The sequence below is a fragment of the Mandrillus leucophaeus genome, unplaced genomic scaffold (assembly GCF_000951045.1).
Source record: "Mandrillus leucophaeus isolate KB7577 unplaced genomic scaffold, Mleu.le_1.0 Scaffold46, whole genome shotgun sequence".
NCBI lineage: Eukaryota > Metazoa > Chordata > Mammalia > Primates > Cercopithecidae > Mandrillus > Mandrillus leucophaeus.
The window spans coordinates 3070992-3079602 of NW_012104920.1; positions in this window are offsets into that span (position 1 = coordinate 3070992).

The following is an 8611-nucleotide window of genomic DNA, read 5'->3' on the forward strand; positions in this document are numbered from 1 at the left end:
CTGCCTATGTAGGGACATTAAGTCATCTTGAAGCAGATTTTTATTCTTTCCTGGGAAGAATCTCTGAAAGGAAGCCCCTTAGGAATGGAATAAGGTGCACCAAGGAGCTGTCACTCTCCCAGAAGAAAGGAACCAAGGGACCCTTTCTGAGGTTTGATCACGGCTGCACCTCCCAATATTCCAGAGCTGGTGGCTTGGAGAAAATTTGGCAAAGTAGGGGCCTATTGGGGAAAAAAAACTAAAAGCTTCAAGAGCCAAGCTTCTTTCTTGCATCTGAGGTTCAGCGATGCAGTCTGAGATGGGCCTGACTCAGATCTAGGGGAAGCCCTGGGAGAACGTACCTTGAGCTGTGCTCAGCCTCCAAGTCTGGGCTGTGGTTTTTGTCTGTCCCAGAGGTGGCTCTGGCTGGAGGCTCCTCTTCCCAGAGGATGTGCTCTGGGGAAAATACTGGAGCCAGAGGGTGTAAACTAAGGACATTATCCTCAGGAACTGAAGAATGCCGGCAGACTGCTGAGCTTGCAGATCTGATACAGCCTGCTCCTGATACAGTAGCCATTAGCCAGCCACGTGTGGCTACTTAAGACGAAAATCAAATCAATTAAAATGAACTACACTTGAAATTTGAGTTCTTCAATCCCAACCAGCCACCTTTCAGGAGCTCAGTTGCCACATGTGGTTAGTGGTTACCTTAGATGGTGCAGAATGATAGGACGTTTCAATCACTGCAATAAATTCCACCGGACAGTGCTAATCCAGAAAAGAGAGTGTCTCAACATTGGCACTGCTGACATTTTGGGCCTGATACATTTTTGTTCTGGGAGGCTGTCCCGTACACGTAGAATGTTAAGCAGCATCTCTGGCCTTTACCCACTAGATGCCAGTAGCACCTCACCCCCAGTTGTGACAACCAAAACATCTCCAGGCATGGCCAAATGTCCTTTGGAGAAGAGGGGAAATTGCCCCCAGTTGAGAACCACTGGGTTAGACCCTATAGACCATCATGAGCATTGCTCAGGACTGGACATAAATGCAACTGGGCTGGGCTAGTTTTCTTCAAGGCTCTGGGAGAGTAGCAATAGACTGCACAGTCCAGCCAGCCCTATCAGAATGAGCCAAGCAAGCGTCTAGGGTTCTTGGACACTGGGAAGGATGGAACAGGAGAAGGAGGGTTGGCAAGGAGGCTCTAAGGAGCACTCGGCTCAGACAGGTTACATCTGCATCCCTGCCATGCCTCCTTCTGCCTTCCAGCCTCCTGTTTCCTCCCTCACGATTAGCCCTACACACTGGCTACTAGAGTAATTGTTGTAACAGTAATATCCCCCTGACTGTTATTTCTCTTATTAAGTATACCCAATGTTTTCCACTGCTCGTAAGATAAAATCCAGACACCTTAGCCTAGCACTCAGGCCCCTCACAGCCCAGTTCCTCCGAACTTTTTCAAGTTTATCAGCACCTTCCTTTAGTTAGCTGCAGGCCACACCATTCCCTGCCCAAACCACGCACTTCCATGCTTCTGTGAGTTTGCATATGCTGTTTCCTATACCTGGAATCCCCTCTTCCTGTTCTTCCCATTAAAATCTCATTCATCTTTTCTATTTTAGGGGGGCCTAAGACCACCCACATGCTCACTGGGTCACTAGAAGAAATCATGGGTCTCAGCATAATTGACTTCATGGCTATAGTTTACTGCAGTAAAAGAAAGCACAACAAGATCTATACGGGGAAAAGACATCAGATGGACCCCGGAGAAATCCAAGCACAGGTTTCCTCTCCCTCCCCTGACACACTGAGGAAGGGACATGCTGAGCACGCTCTTTTCTCCAGCAGCAAAAATTACAGCAACATGTATGTAAAGTTTCTGCCTAGGAACGCCTGTTTGAGGCTCGGATTTTAGGGTGGGTTTTTTGTTTTGTTTTGTTTTTAATTGGGAGTTGATCACGTAGGCACTCTTTGCCTAGCAACTACCAACATTTCAGACTCCCGCCAGGAAAATACATAAAACGCATTGTGCAAAGAGTCCAGGCAAAGCAAAGCAACTTTATCAGTGAAAGAATGTTTCAAAAGCCAAGTTCCATGACTCCAGCCAAGGGCCTACCTTGCAAGCAAGCTCTTCTAAAGATAGAAGCTTCAAGCTTGCTGTATGACTGTATTAATTCTTTTCTGCACTTTTCCTAAACCAAAGGCTACTACACTCTTTGTAACCCTTTTCTTGCCTCCAAGGTAAAGCTGATTCGTGGCCTCTAGGTCCTGTAGCTTCCCATGACTCCCTGTATCACAAGAGAAACCATGAGGGCCTTGGAACTGCCTGCATATTTACCCCCTGCAGACTGTAAGCACCTTGAAGGCAGGGACTGGCATTATGTATTGGTGTTCCCAGGGCCACCGCCCCAGTGGCAGATCTGGTGGAGCCTCAAACAGGAGAGTCAAAAGTAGCCAGAGCTCACATCCTCACTCTGCCGCCAATTGAGATCATACTTTTCCAGGTGGCTCACTGGCAGAGAATACTTGGAATGGAGTACCGAGATCCAAGCTGGGCATTTGGCAAGGCATCGTGAAGTGCCCAGGTGAACCCAGTGAGGGAGAGAGCTATCACTGGCTGGCGAATAATGCTTAACCTCACCTTAGGAGAAGGACACTAGTAAGATGTCACTGGGAAAAGATGAGGCAGAAGAAGAGCTGCCTCAAAGTTCTGTCTGTCCTTTTAATTAAACACAGGAGTCCAAGACAGGCAGATCACGAGGTCAGGAGTTTGAGACCATCCTGGCCACTATGGTGAAACCCTGTCTCTACTAAAAATACAAAAGTTAGCCAGGGGTGGTGGCAGGTGCCTGTAATCCCAGCTACTCAGGAGGCTGAGACAGGAGAGTCGCTTGAACCTGGGAGGCAGAGGTTGCAGTGAGCCAAGATTGCGGTACTGCACTCCAGCCTGGGGACAGACTGAGACTCCATCTTAAAAAAAGGAAAAGAAAAAAAACAGAAAAACAGGATTCCTACCCCATCCCCTGGACTTTGGTGTCCAGGTGACCTGCATTGAAATTCCAGCTTCACCATTTCCTGTGAGATCTGGTGAGTGTCTTAGCTTCTCTGAGCCTCGGTTGACTCATCTGTAACGTGGGAATAGTACTTCCTTCATGGGGCTATGGTCAAGGCCACCTGAACTAAGACACATACAGCATTTAGCTTAGCACCTGCCCAGCACCCAGTCAGTGCTGGTTGTGACTGCCATTCTCATAGTCATAGAATGATTATTGTCGGAATGTGGGGCTCAGTTTGCCCTGCTCCCTTGAGCAATGAGCAGAGGAAAGGCTTCCCGAGTGTCAGGTTCTGCCTGGCTGCACCCATCCTTTGGGCAGCAGTTCCAGCTGCCACAGGAGGGTTTGGCTGGGGCCCCAGAGCTCCCTCACATCCCTCAGGCCAGTGTGGTCAGTTGGACTTACCCTGGGAAAACATTTACCATCTCTTGCCTAATAAAAAACAACCCCAGAGACTTGTGCGTAACCATGGCAACTGCTTTCTGAGCGGGATTATTGTTACTTTATCAGAAAGTTCTCTTTTCCTTCAGCTTTTAGATGCTCCAAAGTTCACTGAATTTTTAAGTGTGGTTTTATTATATCTTGGAGCTAAACCTTTTTGCACTAGAAACTGTTCCCCAATCAGTAATGAAAGCCTCCAAGAAAGAGTCTAGAAATCTCCCCCAAAGCAAAGACAACTTATAATCCCCCAAGTTGCCCACCACCACTGCCTACTTTTGCCCCTAGTTAATATCATCTGGGAAGCCCATGTCTTCTCGCTCCGGATGACCAGTTTCATCTCCTGGGTCTTCTCTAAGCTGCTCCACCCACAGAGCCCAGGGGAAGCAGAAACTGTGGGCTCTTCAGAGCAGGGACCTGCCAGATTCGGCTCTGCAGCTGAGCTTCCTGGGCACCAAGCACGGATAAATGGTGACTCGTTGGTTCAAGCCCATCCCAGCTTTCCAGACTGAGGGTGAGATTTTTTAACCTCCATGGGCTCCAGTTTCTTCTCTGTAAAAGGGCTAATGAGGTAAGTTAACAGTCTAACACATTGTTATGTATCTACTAAGGGCTCTATCGCTGAATAAATGAATGGTTTCACTAATTAATTCCTTGCTGTGCCTCTTGCAAGTTTCAAATGAAGAAATGACTACAGAAGTTCATTATAAGCTGCAAAGTGCTCCTAAGTGCATGCGAGTGTTGTTGAGCGTCGTTGTGGCTAATAATGAGAATGCCACCAGCAGTTGGCCCACCCTGCCAGCAGAAGTGCCTCCTGCTAACCCTGCTCCGCTGCCCTCAGCTTCTCCATGCCTGCCTTGGTCGTCTGCGCTCCTCCCAGAGGAGCGCCCATGAGCCCAGCCTCGACGGATAACACTCCGCGCTCTTCCACCCTATCTTTCTTCCTGGTGTCCTTCCACCCTCTGGCTTTCTCGGGGTTCAGACTGAAAGCCACCACCTACAGGGAAGGGTGAAGGAGAGAACATCAATGGCAAAGCCAAACTGAGAACAGTGGGGATATGGTTTGATTATTTGTCCCCTCTAAATCTCATGCTGCAATGTGATCCCCAGTGTTGGAGGTGAGGCCTGATGGGAGTCATCTGGGTTATGGGGACAGATCCCTTGTGAATGGCTTGGTGCCCTTCCCATGCTAATGACTCACCGAGAGACCTGATGGTTAAAAAGAGTCTGGGGGGCCGGGTGCAGTGGCTCATGCCTGTAATCCCAGCACTTTGGGAGGTCAAGGCAGGTGGATCACCAGAGGCCAGGAGTTCAAGATCAGCCTGGCCAACATGGAGAAACCCCATCTCTACTAAAAAGACAAAAATTAGCTGGGCGTGGTGGCGGGCACCTGTAATCCTAGTTACTTGGAAGGCTGAGGTGGGAGAATTGCTTGAACCTGGGAGGTGGAGGTTGCAGTGAGCTGAGATTGTGCCACTGCACTCCAGCCTGGGTGACAGAGCGAGACTCCATCTCAAAAGAAAAAAAAAAAACTGAGACCTCCCCACCCCGTCTCCTGCTCCTTCCCTGGCCATGTGACACACCTCCTCTGCTCCACCTTCCACGATGATCTTAAGCTTCCTGAGGCCGCACCAGAAGCAGATGCCAGCACTATGCCTCTTGCTCAGACTGTAGAACCATGAGCCAAAAATAAGCCTTTTTTTTTTCTTTTTTCTTTCTTTCTTTCTTTTTTTTTTTTTTTTTTTGCAAATTACCCAGCCTAAAGTGTTCCTTTACAGCAATGAAAAATGAACAGGTGGTTTATCTGACTTCATCTTGTTGTTGTCCAGGGAGAAATAAAACCCTGGGGGTTTCCTCCATGACTTAACCAGTCCCCAGAAAAAAATGGCCATGCCAGCCCTTCAACCCTTGAGGTTTAGAACCTGCATAGAGGACATTCTTTTCCCAACTGTTTTAAGGTGAACGAGTCCTTGGATAGTAGAGGAGAGGAACAAGAAGTCCGAGCCCAGATGGGAGGCTCCAGCCTGTTCCCCACACAGAAGCTGGTGGCAGCGCCACGGGGGAGCGGCCGCACGCAGCTCCACAGGCTGCTCACAGCGGGGCCAGACGGTGCTGGACGGTTTCCAGCAAACACAGAGACAGAGGCATTCGACCTGGAGGTGGCGTCAAGGGAACAGCGTGTGTTGCCGCGCTCTAAGGAGCTACTTAGAGGGTTAACCCTTCTCGGAGAAGGAAGGAGCCAGCTCTTGCCCGCACACCAGTGTCTCTCACACTTGCTCCACTAAGACAATCACCATTTTACAGCTAGGGAAACTGAGGCTCGGAGTAGTTGAACAAATTGCTTAAGGGCCACGGCTAATAACTGGTCTGGTGACTGCCGGAATGCCATCCCAGGGATGCTGTGCTCCCACCTCTGGCTCTCTCCTGCTCCAGGAAGTCCCTGCCAAGGTGGGAACTCAGCCTTAGAAGAGCCTTGGAGGAAGGGCTGCTGAGGTGAAGGGCAGAGCACACTGGGAAACAGGAAGGTGCTGAAGGGGTTTGGGGAAGGCAGGGGAGTGGGTGAGGTCACTGGGGATCCATGTCCAGCCAGAAGAGAGCCTGAACCAGAAAGTTGGGGGCCACCCCCTTGGAAAAGATGCCTTCTCTCTACTGACTTAACAAGGATGAGTTATTTATACACACACCGTCGATGCCCAGGCTGGGCCCGAAGTCGGCCTCCAATGAACCCTGGCTTCATCCGTGAATGACACTATCTTGGGAAGCGCACCGGCTACAGCGGCTCCAGTGAGGTCGCCTTTTACCCTATTATCCTGCTGGCGTTAGTGTCTAAAATTAGCTGGTCGATACTGTAAATACTGCTGAAAGGTCAGGTCTCCTGGAGCCCGCAGTGGGGGAAGTCTCAGGACTGAGTGACTTTGCCCAAGTGAGAAAACACAGCTGTTTAAAATTTCAAAGCTGGCTCAGAAAGAACTCGAGGCTGGGTTGTCTAAAATTTCTCCCTTCCTTGACCACCTGTGACCAATGTCACCAAGTCCTGCTTATTCAACCCCAAGAACAGCCCTGATGTCATCTGCCTGCCCCATCTCAGTCCTGGCCACAGCATTTTCTGTGAGCTGGACAATTGCTGCTCAGCTTCCCTTCTCACTGGCCTGCCTAGCCCTCCATCCAACCCTCCAAACTGGCCCCTCACAAATCGTCATAAAGAACCCTTATTATTGGCCAGGGGCGGTGGCTCACACCTGTAATCCCAGCACTTTGGGAGGCTGAGGTAGGCGGATCACTTGAGGTCAGGAGCTCAAGACCAGCCTGGCCAATATGATGAAACCCCATCTCTACTAAAAATAAAAAAATTAGCCTGGCATGGTGGTGAGCACCTGTAGTCTCAGCTGCTCAGGAGGCTGAGGCATGAGAATTGCTTGAACCTGGGAGGTAGAGGTTGCAGTGAACCGAGATTCAACCACAGAACTCCAGCCTGGGCAATAGAGCAAGACTCAGTCTCATTAAAAAAAAAAAAAAAAAAAAAAAAAGGACACATTATTATTATTAAGTTATGTGAGCATTTAATGAGGGATTAATACATGCCAAGCCCAGCACCAAGTACTTTATACACTTCTCAAAATAACCCTAGGACGAAGCTACTATTATCATCCATGCTATCATCTGAATGTGTCCCCTGAAATCTACGTGTTGGAAACTTAATCCCCAGTGCAATGGTGTTAGGAGGTGGAGTGTTTAGGGAGGCGTTGAGGTCATGAGGGCCCCACCTTCACGAATGGATTAATGCTGCTATAAAAAGGGCCTGCAGGAGTGAGCCCATTCCCTCCTGCTCCTCCACCTTCCGCCACGTGAGGGCGCCGTTAGAAGGCCCACACCAGAAACCAGGGCCTTGTTCTTGGACTTCTCAGCCTCCAGAACTGTGGGAGAATGTATTCATGTTTCTGTTCTTCATAACTTACCCAGTCTCAAGTATTTCTGTTATGGCATTGTCCCCGCACTCCAAGGAGCTACTTAGAGGGTTAACCCTTCTCAGAGAAGGAAGGAGCCTGTTACGGCAGCACAAAATAGACTAAGACAATTGCTATTTTACAGCTAGGGAAACTGAGGCTCGGAGTAGTCGACCACATGGCTTAAGGACCATGGCTTCTTAATCAGTAGCAGACCTGGGTTTCCAACACAGCTCTATTTGATTTTGTGGTCCTTATTCTTAACCCCTACACCATACGGAACAGCCCTAGTGCCAGATGTAAATTAGGCACGGCTGCCTCAAAGAGCTCAGTGTTTCAAGAGACAAATAGGCCCAGAGAGAACTTATAAAGCAATAAGACGGAGGCTGTTGAAAAGGAATAAGGGACTGTCAGAGATGATACATTTACCTGACTGGGGTAGCTGGAGGGGGACTTACCACCTCACTGAGGACTTTGCTGGAGGAGGCATGGGATGAGAAGGACATTTTGTCAAAGGGAACAGCATATTGGGGGTTTTGGTAAACAGGGTAAAACTGAGAATTATGACCTGGTAGCAGAGGAAGTAACAGCAATGAAGTAGGGACAAGCGGTATGACTAACAAGCATCTTACACATCATGTGTCCCCATTACACTTTGCCTCCAAGCCAGCTCCTTGCCACAGATATTCTTATCTCACTGCATAGCAGTTCCATTTTCCAGACGCTCAGACCAAACAGCTTGGCGTCATCCTCTTTGTCTTTCATCTCATATCTGGGTCATCAGCAAATTTATTCACCTCTACTTTCAAACTCTATCCAGGATCTGATTGCTTCTCACCACCCCCTCTGTCCCCACACCTGGTCCAAGCTGAGCCACCGTGACTTTGCCCCTGGATGATCACAGTCACCTCTGAACTTGCTTTTTTTTACCTCTGCAGTCTATTTTTCACAGTGACCAGAATGACTTTTTTTTTTTTTTGAGATGGGGTCTTGCTGTGTTGCCCAGGCTGGAGTGCAGTGGTGTGACCTCGGTTCACTGGAACCTCTGCCTTCCGGATTCAATTCTGCCTCAGCCTCCTGAGTAGCTAAGACTGCAGGTACCCACCACCATGCCTGGCTAATTTTTGTATTTTGAGTAGACATGGGGTTTCACCATTTTGGCCAGGCTGGTCTTGAACTCCTGACCTCAAGTGATCC